Source organism: Corapipo altera, unplaced genomic scaffold (genome assembly GCF_003945725.1).
Source record: "Corapipo altera isolate COAL_440 unplaced genomic scaffold, ASM394572v1 23, whole genome shotgun sequence".
In the NCBI taxonomy this organism is placed as follows: Eukaryota; Metazoa; Chordata; class Aves; order Passeriformes; family Pipridae; genus Corapipo; species Corapipo altera.
In genome coordinates this window covers 20,612,923-20,627,600 of record NW_020884878.1, presented here as the reverse complement: position 1 = coordinate 20,627,600, position 14,678 = coordinate 20,612,923, and positions in this window count along the sequence as shown.

The window sequence follows — 14,678 nt, the reverse complement described above, 5'->3', positions numbered from 1 at the left end:
TACTACTACTACTACTACTACTACTACTACTACTACTACTACTACTATTGACTAGGATGAGAAGGATTGGAATGAGGGAATGGCTGGCTTCTCCTCCTGGCCGTGATTTGTCTGAGGTTAGACATCCTTGGGGTACATCTGACATGTCAGCTCTTCAAAATGGGACAGGTATTAGAAAACATTGTCTGGGAATATCGGTGAGTTTAGATGTGAGATAGATATCAAATTGCTGAGTGCTTTCAGGACTCAAGCACTTCTGCTCACTCTATGCAAAAACTTGGTCTCCTAGGAGATTTCTCTTGTGGAAACTTGAGGAAGTTTTGAGGATTTGAATTTTTGATTTGGGTGCCTAAAGTGGTATCAAGATGCCTGCATACTCCTCTTGAATTCTAGTTCATGGGGGCAACTGTTTAAAGATAGTGTGTGAAAGTGCATGAAAGTGCTTTATTTTGATTTGTCAAAGGTTACATGGGCAATTCACTTTATTTTGGTACGCTTTGTCCAGGACACATAGGATTTTCAGTATAAATAGGTTAGAATTAGATTACTGGGCTGTTCAGTAACCTTTATCTATCTATCTATCTATTTGCCTTAATATATTTTTAGACACTGAATATACGTGAAACTAACTAGCCGTAAAAGCCCAATGGGCTGAGGCTCCAAAATCACATATTCATCTTTGTAGGTTTTTTTTTTTTTAATGTCATTTTACTGCTGCATTACCTGTGGTGTGGTAATAGAAATGCAGAAAATAAAAAAGTAAGTGCTGGCTTTTTCATTTTGTCTTCGGCTATAATAGTTAAAATCTCATGTTAGTTTTCTGGGAAAAAAGAAAAAGAAAACCATGCTGAGAGCATTTGGAGCAATGTAAAATTGTTTAGTTTAATTTGATAAGCTCTTGAGAGCAGTTTCACTTATTACATGGTGCTATATAATGTCTTGGCGTAGTTTGAACTGTGTGAGAGTGAAGCATGAATTCAGGCATAACTCAGTGACCATTGTTTTCAGTCTTAAAAATACATGAGCACACCTGATTTATAATCAAAGCAAGGAGCTAGTGACACTTGGCATGTGGAAATTACTATTTAACTTGGTGCCAGTTTCTACTAAGCTTTCCCAATGTACTTTTGTCTCAGCCTGACCACTTTTGACTGTTCAGGGAGAAAGGTTCCCTTCAGCAGAGAACTGAGCCAACTGTTTAAAGAGTGTTTTTTCCCTAATAAAACTTTACAGAACTTTTATGTGAATTTAGTGTTTGTGAAAGGCCCTGCACTGACAGCCCAGGGAAAAGAGGCCCTAAGCTCATTGACAGACCATGTGCAGTGCAGACAGGGGTGGAAGCAATGCTCTGGCCCTTCCATACTCACGTGTTCTTCACAGCCCAAACATGATTACCTGTGGTAGATAAAAGATTGATGAGGTCTCTGATGCTCTTCTGTCATTTGATTTTCATCTGAGATTGCCACAGGACTGCAGCCAGATTCCAGATGTAGAGAGCTTTTGTGGTGTGGATGCCTGAACATAACCTTCCTCTTCACAAATGTAGTGGGAGTGCTCCAGGCGCCAGAGCTGTGGCCCCTGCAGCCCGTGGTGCAGACCATGGTGGAGCAGCTGTGCCCCTGCAGCCCATGGAGGACCATCGGGGTTCAGAGACCCACCTGCAGCCCATGGAGGAGCCCATGCTGGAGCAGGTGGATGCATGAAGGAGGCTGTGACCCCATGGGAGGCCCAGGATGGAGCGGGGTCCTGCCGCAGACCTGTGGCCCGTGGAGAGGGAAGCCCATGCTGGAGTCCCGAGTAGGACCTGTGGCCTGTGTGAGGGACCCACATCAGTACAGCTCATTCGTGAAGGACTGCACCCCATGGAGGAGTGACCCATGGGACAGTAGTTCGGGAAGAGCTGCTGCCAGAGAGATGGACTCATGTTGGAGAGGTCCATCAAGGACTGTCTCCTGTGGGAGAGACCCCACGGGAGTAGGGGAAGGACTCCTCTCTCTGAGCAGTGGCAGAAACAACAACTGACTGCAACACCCATTCCCCATCCCCCTGCATCACCGGGTGGGAGGAGGGAGAACATGGAAAGAAGGAAGGGTGGGAGGAAGGTGTTTTTAAGACTGTTTTATTTCTCACTCTTTGGCTCTTATCCTGTTAGTAATTAATATAAGTACTATCCCCACTTTGAGTCTTGTTTTGCCCGTGAAGGTAATCAGTCACTGACATCTCCCAACTCTTATCTCTGCTCATGAATTCTTAACTGGTTTTTTTCTCTCTCTTCTGTCCAGTTGCAGAGGGAGAGTGAGAGAGTGGCTTTAGTGGGTACCTGGTATCTGGCTAGGGTCAACCCACTACAACAAAGTATACAATAACTTCTACCAAGTAGTCTTCTTTTATAGTAATACTGAAACCAGCTGGATTTGTACCAATAATTTCCAGTGAGTGAAACATCTTTCATTTAATCCCGTTCTTTAGCCCAGTCGAAATGTGACAATTAAAACAATGGAGGAAATTTCCTTACATTATAGAATTAGAATAGAAATGCTTATGTAGGCATCACCAACACTAGTTCTAACACAAAATATTGGGTAAATTTGTATTAAAATCAGTTGCACCTCAGAAGCTACATCCAGTATATTCAAATTCTATAATTCAAGACAGCAAAGGTGTTAGAGACTAGAAGCCATGTCAGGATTAGCCTAACAGCACATACACTGAGGCTTTGTGTTTGACATACATACCCTCTTGCGTTAGCTGGACAGGCTGTCCCACTGAAGCCCCATCCTGATCTGAGAAGGACACATCACTCTTTTCCTCTAAAATGAGAAGACGATTGCTGCTGTTCATTGAAAAGCCCGATGCTGGGAGTGATGCCCAGGAATGGGGGAAGAGGCATTGTCACCACCACCAGATGAGGAAGGCCATGGGGGATTGAGCAGACCCATCACCCTGGGTTCAGCAGGAAAAGAGGATCAAGCATTTCAGGCAGTTTTAGACAGGAAAACCAGTACAGGTGATTCAGCAAAGATGTCCTACCTTTAGGTATAAAAACTAGCACAGCTCTGAGTATCCAGAACACTTTTTTACAGATATCTTGAAGGTTTAAGCATTGAAAACTGTTTCAAATTATGGCTAAGTTTTGTGGACTGCTTTTAGGAAGTTAAGAGGAGAAATACTGCAATTTTGACTTTATTTTGTCTTCTTGTTGAGCATTTTTGAAATTACATGAATTATAATCTGTGAAACAGTTATGGTGAGGTAATTAACGTTTTCACTGGGGCTTTAAAACACAGGAGGAATAAAACACCTAGGAATGGAAAATGCACTTCTCCCAGTCTGGCATGGGCATTTACTGGAGCTCCAAGGAACACTTTCTAAGGAAAAGAAACGTCTAAAACACTTATTATTTGTAAGAGTAATATGAAGATTACTGGTTCTCTCGAGAATCTGTCCCATTGTGATCTGAGATTAAGTGCCTTCATATTTTTGTGGTGATTCAACTCTGAGGGACTTGAGTCTTCATTACTAGTTTCCCCTAAATAATCATTTAAAAAGATTAAACCTCAAATAATTTGAGGTTGAATTTAGTACAGCTGACTATGTTTAGAATTAAATGCAACAATTCAATGATAAAAAATTTACTCTACAACAGTGTTGTATTTTGTGATGATGCTATTTCAATGTATACACAAAAATATTGCTGAATATTTCCTTATTTTTATATGCTATGTTTGTACTTCTGAAAGACCTATTGTAATCTTGTATTAATTTATTAATCTTAATTTTGCCTATATTGAGAATTGGGAGAAGAAGAGTTTGAGAAAATTAATGTGATGTCCCTCATTCACCTGTCCACCAAAATCCCACCTATAAAGCAATTCCTCCTGTATGGCACTGAAACGTCTATGTGTTTCCAAGCTGCAACTTATCTTAAACAAGCTGGTTTCATTGCATTTCATGTCATGGTTCCCTCCAAATGCTTCATACACAGTACTTATATATATTTTGTCATTTAGAAAGTCTTCCTAGGTAGTTAAGGTATTTCAATAATTCTGTTCATGATCCACAGCAGGATTATTATTGACTGATGCATGACAGTATCTTGTACTCCTGATGGAACAACATTGTTAGGATATGAACCTGCATACACATGCAGTAATGGGAGGCTAATTGCATTTGCTTTGACAAACTAGTTTATTGAAACAGGCTTATTATCTGGCCCATAATTTCCAACCTGAGTTTAATGAATTCCTTTCTCTTTATTTATCTTTTCTCTCTCTTCTTTCTCACCCTCTACCTTGCACTCTCCTTTCTCTTTCTTGCTCTTTGTGTCTCATCCTCTTACTCACCCCTGCCCTCTTTCTGTCCCTCTGTCTCTCCCTGAAATCATGGACAAGTAGCAGGAGCTTGAGCTACCATCTCTGCTACAGTTCGAAAGATGAGAATGTGCAGATGACACTCCCTTGGATTTGTGTAGCATGATCAGCGACTTTTGAGGCCTCTGTGGCATGCACTGTCCTTGGAATAGTGTCACTGAGATGAGGGAGAACTAGCATAGATCTGGGCCATCTAAAAATAGGGCAGCTACTCAGTGACTTAAGCTTTCACTGTGCTTTGATCCCCGTAAGGAGTGCTTACCTGTATTAGGGGCAGCAAAAAGTCCCAGTGCACTACTTACAACTTCAAAATAGAGCTTACCCTCCAAATAAGTGGCTCCGAAGACTTATTCTAGTCCTCTATGCTGGAATAACTGTCTTGCAGCATGAGTGCAATGACTGCATCCTGATGAGGAGTGGTGTCATCTGATACTAAATGACAAGGGAGCAAACCAAACACAGGAAGGTCTTTGCTTGCTGCAACAGCTGCTGCCGCTGCTAATTGAGGCTATGTATCTGTGGCATCATCTCAGTGCCTATTTTAGGCTGTTTCCAGCTGTGAAGGTTTTTGTCTCACAGCTAGTGGTATCTGTGCAGCTGGCAGAGTGAGGTAAAAATAAACACAACGAATTCAGCAAAGCAATGAGAAAAATGTACAAAGAACATAAAAATAATATAAGCCAAGGTTATTTGGGAGAGACATCTGAGTTTGAGTGGAGAATGACTGATCTGGCATGGAAGAGGGTTGATCACCTTCCTGTGACTGTCAAGAAAAGCAGAAGATTTTAATCTGAATTTTGGGTTTATTAAATGTGTTGAAAGCTGAAATTTTCCAATGGCCCTTTTGACAATTCCTCTGCAATGTTCTACACATATGTTTAAATATTAGCTGTGAGGGAAGTATTTTGAAGAATGAGAATATATCTATTCATTTATTATTTTCTATAAACTCCTTGCCTCTTTCCTGAATAATAGTTAAGCAACTACTGCTAGTTAGAGGGCTCTTTGTTCCTCTTTTAGTTTGGAAAGTTCTCCTTAAAACTGAAAATTAGTACCATCAAACTCACTTCTCCCATTTTCCCACCTCTCTTCCAGTAATACCCATGTTAGCCCTGCTAAAACTGCATTAGAGGTGGCTGCATAAGTACTGGGCAGATATGTGAGACCCTAACTATGCACTTCCCTTATTTGCAAGGCAAGACAAAACCAACCGATTTTCTCCTGCAGTTTAATATATAACCTGTTTGAGTCCAGCCCATATGCAGGCAATTTTAGGGGAAAAATATTGAAATGGATTTCCTGATAATCTTTTACAATATTTAAACTTTCTGATTATTGTAAGAACCTTAACTTTGGAAAATTGTCATGAAAAGAGAAAATCTGAGACACAAAAAACCTATTCAGTGGGTACTGTGTTTATGTACTTTTAAGCATCTTACCTGCTGGTCAAAACAGCTAAAAATATGTATAACCAGAATTATTTTAGAATTCATTAAGCTTTTTAATGTATGTAGTTCTGGAAATTTGTCTTGAATTTTAGTGACAAGAAATGTAAATACTTATACAGTTATTCCAACAAATCTCTCCTGTTTTAAGTCTCAACTAAATCTAGGGTGTTTTCCTCTTTGAAATAGAATTTGATCTATTTTATTTCAGTATGTTTTTCCAGAGGTATTTGTATTTATTTTAAATGCTGTTAGTTGGCTGCTGTTAGTTGGCTACTGTTTTGTGAAAAATGTAGGTCATGTGTTAATGCCAAAACCATCATGTAGTTCCACTAACTTAGAAAATTAATTTTAGTTTTCCAGAGGGAAAATTCCAACTACAGTACGGATAAAATACTTTTAATTTCCTACTGAATTTCCTACTTTTTCTCCCCCTTTACTTCCATGTTTCTAAGTATTTATTTTTACTGATTTGCCACAGAGTTTTGGATATACCACCACTACTGTGCATCATTTCCATGGGTGTGGAGCCTCCTCTAACAGTGCCACATTCTAGCCTGGAAATACTGACTTCTGCTCCCTTCAAATATGCAATAAATTTATTCCTGCCTGAACTTAGGGAACTGGCATTCCCAAGTCAGTCACATTACCTAGAATGCAAACATGTGCTACTTACAGGCAGATATGAACTAACAGAAAGTTAAAATAAATGAACCTTACTTGCTTTTATCAAGTTGCTTAACTTGATAGCCTTGCTCAACCATTCTATTTACAATGTTATTAAGTGTTTTCTTAGTGCGTTCTGATCTGTTCTGTTTCGCAAGGAGAGACGGTACCTAAGAAACACAGAAACAAACATTGCAACAGATTTAAAACAAGTTCATAAAATAATATTTAGTTAATCTGCAAGTACAGAGAAGTCCTTATTTTGTCTCTTTGTTTCAGGATATCCATTTCTCACAGATTCCTGTAAGACTGGTGTAGAGGTATATTAATATTTTTATATGGCAGTAGAATACATGAAATCATATCTCCTTATATAAGCTTTAAATTGAAGCAGTTTGTCCAACATCACCAAATTAGATGAATTTTAATATAAAATAAAAGCTTTTAAAAGTTGCTAAAATGCAGTTGAGTTTAATGTTCTACCACAGTGTCAACCCTGAAACAGTATTGAGTAAGGAAAGAAACTTGTCACACTTCACTCAAAAGAATATTTTAATGTTCTCATTTAGGAACAGCTCAATTATAGATATATTTGTAAATAAGTAGAAGCTTTATATCCACTCTTATCTCACATTCAAACATCTTCAGCTTTAAAAAAAATCCTTTTTCAATTTTACAGAAAAGTATATGAGTGAAGCTCATTATACATGGATTTACACTCAATAAACCCTGAACTAGTAATGGGACTTTGTGTCTTGAGGAAAGATTATGCAGTGGTTAAGCTCTCAAAGACATCTGTTAAAAATATTTGCCTTGCTCTGGATTCTTGATTTTTTTTCCAGTGCATTTTTTGGAATGTGTGCATTTTTTCGAAATGCGTGGATTTTTAAAAAACCTAGACAACAATGTTATACCTGTGAATGAAGCTTTCTAGAATACTTGTTTGCACAGCCAGAGGACAGATGACATCTATTTAGCACTAGAGGAAGTTTTGTCATTGACTCTGCTGAGACCAGGGTTTTATTCATTTCGTTTGCATTTAGTTTTAGAATGGAGCAGTAGAGTCAAGACCTCACATAAGGATGCAACTCCTGTAGAAGTCCCTCGTTGCCTGCCAGGCTGCTGCTTTGCAGCCTGCAAGAAACACCACTGCCATTATGGACAGAAAAGTATCAAAGTGTAACCTACACAACTCCCTAATTTCTGATTTCTGTTCACAATGCTTTTCCAAATCCTGTATCTGGTGAGGTTGCATCTCACCAGCTTATGCCAGACAGCCAAAATCCAACAAGGAGATATCTACCGTCTTTGCCCACTAGCCTGAAATTGCTGCAGTGGAACGAGTGCTGCTGAACAACAGCTCTCCCCATTGCTAAAACACTATCTTCAATGCATCTCCTCTCAAATAACTCACTCAGATTGATTTCCATGGATGTCCTGCATAAAGGGATCCAAGGAGAAAAAAGCCCTACAGTTGAGGAGAAGAAAAACTTTCTGTGATAAATAAGAATCAATGATTTTTTTTTCTTTTTTCCTCAGAGCATCCCATTTCTTTTATCAAGCCACCTAGGTAGATTCTTGAATCTGCCTCCTGTAAAGGAGGCATAAACCTGCTGCCTGAGCTGTCTTAAGAGCTTGATCAAGCAGTGAGGTAAGTGCCTTTTACTACATGGGAACTACAAGGTCAGAAGGGGAAAAAGTACTGACAAGATGATTATGAGCATTAATCATAATAATATCGAGGTCTTATATAGCACTTTTCATCAGGAAATTTTAAAGCACTGTACAAAAGAGATGAGTCTCATTATCTCTCTGTTTTAGACCTGAAATGTAGCCTCCAATACCTTAAGGTTTGTTCTCTGAAGGGAAAAAAAAAAGACTTCTGGAATCAACAATACTTATTCTGTGTTAAATTTCTAATAATCATAAGAATATTTTTAAATCTACTTGTTCTGTGGACTCTGTAATGGAATTTTAATTGCTTTACTACCAAATTATGTTTATTCATTTGTTCTATCAGGATGTTGCCATCAGCAGATTGAACCAGTACACTGACATTTGCAGGACATATTCCGAAAATCATGTTAGCACACTCAATTATGTTGCTGGTTACTGCTTCATTTGTTGGGGATTGGTAATTGAATATTACGTGTGTTGTGATGCACAGTAAAATGGACCAGAGTAAACCACCTTACGCCAATCCTTCTCCTTTGCCTTTGCATAAACCTTTCAGAGTATCCTAGCTCAGATCTTTCACACTAACTAGCAACTGAGAGGTGGTTTTTTCTATTAAAAGAGCCTAATGCTACCAGAAACAACTAACTATGCCCTGAATGGCCCACAGTGGAGTTATGCTCTACAAAACAGGAATATTACCGTAAACTGTTACTGAAGGGCAAATTTTTACCTTCTGCTGTCAGGAAAATATTTATGTTTTATTGTGTTAGAAGATAGACCTTGACATCTATCAGCAGAATTTTATCCTAGGAGAAAAGATTTATGGCTGCAGAACCTCAGAGAACAAAACTTGGTGCTCATCTCTCTGCAATGGCTCTGGTGCAGGGAAGCTCAAGCATTTCTTTGGGATTTCGCTTCTCTCTAGGGCCAAGGCTGATCTGTACAAGTGAATCTTAATGAGAAGAGAGATTTTCCAGAGTTGTGAGGAGTTTTAAATATCCAGGAGAAAAGTCAGAAATATAAATAAAAATATATATTTATCTGTGTTGCGACAAATGGAATTAGTGAGGCAGCATTTGAGAAGGTTTAAGGTCACCCTGTAGAAAATGCAGGTTTGAGACCTGACTCCTTGGAAGCTTCCGTGGAATGATGTTGCTACTTAGAAGGAGGTCAGTTTTGAACTGTATTGTGGACACTGACTGCCAAAGTTTCTGCTTCTACTGTAGGGCTTGGCCTGTTTTCATTTATGCAAATAAGATTTGAGATGTGAAATACATACAGGGAAAAAAAAGCAAAACTACTGAAACATGCTGCATTTCAGGGGATTACCTGTCTTTCTACAAAGGGCAAGACCTTTTCATATAGTAACTGAAAAGAATTTTATCTAATAGCAAACTATCATGTGTTCTCCTTTTGTCTGAAAATAGCTCTAATGCCAGACACAATGGCTGAAGTACTATATGCTCAGTTTTATTTCTCTTTCATTTGTTTTTTTCTTTGTTTGCAGTCATGATAAGGAATAAATGAAATTAGATTGTTTTTCTTAGAACTTTAGCTCAAAAAGGTCTTATCTATGTGAAAGATCAAAGATACTCAAAACCTCATTCCAAATTGCCCCCCAAACACTGGACCAATATTAGTTCTAGTTGCATAAAGCTTAATAGTTTTAAAAAGAAAATTCAAGCTCGCACTTCAAATATGTATCATGACAAACCAAATCTGAATTTGCTAAAGAATTCAATACAAGTTTTTTAATATATTTAGTTTTGTTCTATTTTTGGTCGTACACTGTTTGCCAACAATCTTCAAATACATTGGTTCTTCTAAAGCATTTGCAGAACAGATAATAATTTTTAATTTTAAATTCCTTCAGGTGAGATTTTTGGTATTACAGGTCTGTACTATTTTGACAAAATTTATTAATTACTTATTTGGGTTCCCAGATGGATAATTGCAAATTTAAAGAACCAAGTTTCTCATTAAAATTCACATTGTTTTGAACATCATACTGTGGCTATACATTATAAGGAAATAATTAGTAAAGTTCTTTGCAAGAATAGTAATACTGGATATGCAACAACAAAGTGAATGTCTTTTAAATTTTTAGAAGGTCCTGTAGGGATTTTTTTCCATATCTGTCCCTATAATAGTATCTACATATAAGATGGGTTTTGCTTAACATGTGTGATTTAATTTCCAAGTAGAAAGAGTGTAGGAACAAAGCACTCACTGAAGCAGCTTTACATTCCTGGAGTAAGTATGTACTAAATTTATATCAAAAGACTTGGAGGAATAGGACAGTTTATGGCTTACTCATATGTTGTGCTGACTTCTGTCAGCTTTCAGGAGTCACTGAACTGAGAAAGTCAGCATTTCCTACGACTCAGCCCCAGATGAATGCCACTAATCCAATTACTTCCTTCCAGCCTCTCCCAAATGTTTGTGAGCTTGCTGTCCATCAAAATAAAGAAGGAAAGAAAAAGTAGCATCTGTATAGCAACAAGGTGAAGAGAAGCAGATGGGTATACGAAAAACACACTGCTTGTGCCACGTAAAAAAAAAAATCCATCACCATCCAGTAGCCTTTGACAGTCCCTTCAAGTAAGACTCTGGAGGTTTTGAACTAGCTGTGGAGTCAAGAGGCCCACTGGGGTTTCTCCAGGCTTTTGTACAGCCCCTGTTTCGGTGAACAGACAGCCCTGTTTCAGAGAGGGGATTAGCCTGATTGCACATAAGGTAAAAGGAAAACTGCAAAAGATGTAGTGAGGATGGAAGGACTGAATGCAAGAAGCAAGAGTTAAAAAGAGTGAGGCAAACAGGGTGCTAGATTTTTTGTTAGCAAGTGTTGTGATTTAACCCAGCAAGGAGCTGAACACCACACATTTGCTCACTCATTCCTGCTACCCTTGGTGGGATGAGGGAGAGAACTGGGGAAAAACCCAGTAAAGTTCATGGTTTGAGTTAAAGACAGTTTAATATGACAGAAATGGAACATAAAATAATAATAATAATAATAATAATAATAATGATAATAATAATAATAATAATAATGATGGTAGAGGGAACAGGAGTACATGTTCTTTCTCTGTTCTTCCGGTACCAAGAAATAATACTGATAGGAAGAGGCAGATCAATCAGGTCAATGAGTGACTCCAAGTTGGGGTAACTAGAAAAAAATTTTTGTTTTTTTGACCATGGGATGATCTACTCAGCACCTGGTCTATTGACACCTTTGTCAGAGGGGTAGAAGAGTTTTAGCACAGGGGAGCTGGTGGGACTGGTTGGCAGAGTTTTAAACTAGCTTGGAAAGGGGAAGGGGACAAAACCAGGCTTGCCAGTGATGAGCAATTGGATGGTGTGCCAAAACTTGAGAAAACCAGCCCTGGTGGGATCCCTCAATCTACTTCATGGGGTGTTGGCTACAATGTACCACACCTGAAATGTTTCTACACCAATGCACACAGTATGAGGAACAAGAGGAGATCAAAGCTTTGGCCCATCCCTGAGACCTGACATCATTGGCATAAGTGAAACCAGGTGGGATGAGACCTATGACTGGACTGCCCTGTTGGACAGATACAAGCTCTTCAGGAGAGATAAACAGGGCAGAAGAGGCAGAGGGGTAGTACTGTATGTAGGGGAAGGGTTAGAACGTATGGAGCTAACAGTTGGCAATGGCACAGTTGAGAGACTCTGGGTAAGAACCAAGGGGTAAACTAATGTGGATGTCATTGTGGGAGTCTGCTATAGACCTCACAGACAGGATGATGATGTCAACAAATTATTCTTTGAGGAACCAAGGGACACTTCCAAGTCAACTGCCTTTGTCTTCATGGGGGACTTCAGCTTGCCAGAATCAACTGGGAGCACCACATAGCTGGTACAACCTGGACCAGGAGATTCCTAAAAAAACCTGGATGACAACTTGATGGAACAGGTCCTAAGGGAGCCAACTTGGAAAGATGCTCTCCTTGATTTGCTGCTTGTCAACAGAGTGGATCTTGTGAGTGAAGGGGAGATTGGTGGCCGTCTTGGTCACAGCGACCAAAAAGTGATAAAATTTGAAATCTCTGCTGAGAGGAGGAAAAGTGCCAACAAAACCTCAGTTCTGGACATGAGGAGAGCAGACTGCAGGCTGCTCAGGGAATTAGTAAGTAAGGTCCCCTGGGAAAATGATTTTGCATGTGCTGGGGTACATCAGTGTTGGTCACTTTTCAAACATCACCTCCTAAGGGCACAGGAGCAGGCAATTCCCAAATGCTTGAAGTTAGAGGCAGAAGGCCAGCTTGGCTGAGCAGGGATCTTCTCTTGGAAATAAGGCAGAAAAGAAAGGTGTATGCCCAGTGGAAGCAAGGTCAAGTGACATGGGAAGAATACAGACATGCTGCTTCCTGCTGCAGGGAGAAAATTCATGTGGCCAAAGCTCAGCTGGAGTTGAAGTTGGCCAGAAATGTCAGGGACAATAAAAAGAGTTTTTTCAAATACATTAATGGCAATAGGCAGTACAGAAATATCATCAGCCTGTTACAGGATAAGTATGGTCACCTCACAAACAGGGACAGAGACAAGGTAGAGTTGTTTAATGCTTGATGTTTAATGTTGTCCTGTTTTTTCAAGAAGGGCAAGAAAGAAGATCCTGGAAACTAGGGGCTTGTCAGTCTCACTTCAGTGCCTGGTAAGACATATTCTGTTTGCTCAATCCATTTAATTACAGATTTAAAATATCAAGGAAATGTGCAGTGCACATGCACCTCAGGTAACTTTGGGAAAAAAAATGAGTATCTTCAAGTCTGAAAAGGAAAGTTGGGTTCTTTCAGACCAGTAGGTTTGGAAATCTCCCACAGATTTGCACAGAAATCCTTCCACAGTTTTGCAGTCAAAGACCTCAGGACCTGGTCAAGACTAGACATACTTGAGTTGGTGACCTACAGGATGAAGATGTTAAGTTATTGTAATAACTCTAAATAATGCCGCAACAGGTTTTGAGCACAAGAGAAAAAAAAATTGAAATTATTTGTATACATGTTGGAATTTCTGTTTAAAATGATTGAAATAGCTAGATAAAGTTTAGGAAAAAAAACTCTATGAGAAACTCAGTCTGAATCCTGTGCAGCACCCAAAATTACTTTTCTACCACTTTTTCCTTTCTTTAACAAGCAAGCAAATTAATGATGAGGGCTTATATTTTCTTCCAAAAGGATTTTGGAAAATTAATTTTTAGGACAAAACTTATGAGAAATAAACATATTTCTTCATCACGTACTGCTGTACAATAAAGATTTTCTGGGTTTGTTTTTCTCTCCTGTTCCTCTGCTTTCTAAGGTTCCCTATCCCTCTTAGCAGACAATAGATTGCTAAGATACCTGATTGCTTTTCTAATTTGGGGAAAATCAGGTAGATTGATCTTCTGTGTGCTGAAGAAATGCAATGCGAGTTTTCAAACCACTAAAACTCCTTCTGAGAGTCAATCCATTTCTTGAGACTGAACACCCCAGTTAATTCACTACAATTGATACTACTAGCATTTTGACTTTCTACATCTTTTCTCCAATTGTAATCAGCTGCTTTGCAATCATTTGTTTCAAAGTGAAATGGATGTAACTTTTTTCTTTATTACTATTTATTTATTTATTTACTTATTTATTTGTCACTGTGTGCTACCATTCCAAATACCAGCAAAATGCTTGCTAGGGCCACAGAGGTATTTTGGTGGTTCTTCAAAGGAGAAAATATGATGGGCATTGGAAAATACATTATTATAAGACTCACTAAAGGAAAAAAACCACTAAACTTTCTTCTTTTAACATTTTTCATTAATACATTTGCAATTTAAACCAAACAACAGAAGCCTACTTTATTGCACAACTGACCATATGAAAATAAAACACAAATAAAGTTCTTTTGAAAACTTCAGCCTACAGAAGAAAGTGTATTGTAGTGTGGAAATTGTTATGGAAAAACTGTATAGGGTGTCTCCATACTCCAACTTGAGCTGCACCAGGAAACATTGTCTGTTGAAGGCAGACAATGAAACCAGACAGGGATATTTTATCCTATAACACCAAAAGCATTACACTGCTGTATTTAAAGGGATCGAGGCATCTCATCATATTTGGTTCAACAGCAGAATGGAATGGAAACTGAAATAAAAAGCAATCTTATATGTGGGAGACTTGTCAAGTTTGTGTTATTCAGTCAATTTTTTCTGTTACTCTCCAGCATAGCTCTTGAATATTTTCAACCTCTAATAGCATGAGAGACTCTTTATTCACTGAGGAGGTGTTGATTAATCAAATTATGCTTGGAGTTGTCTGAATTTTCTTCTTAGAATTCAAATACTCCAATGCAATTATTCTGTGAAAAATTTACACATTTTCACTGGCACTGATCACTGCTGTGGTTGATATGCTCTGATAAAGTCCAGTGTTTCTAGGAATATACTTAGGTCTACATTTTTCTAATGATTAATAAAGATTTGGAAGTCCATAATCCTAATACCAAGATTTTTTTGAAGATTAAC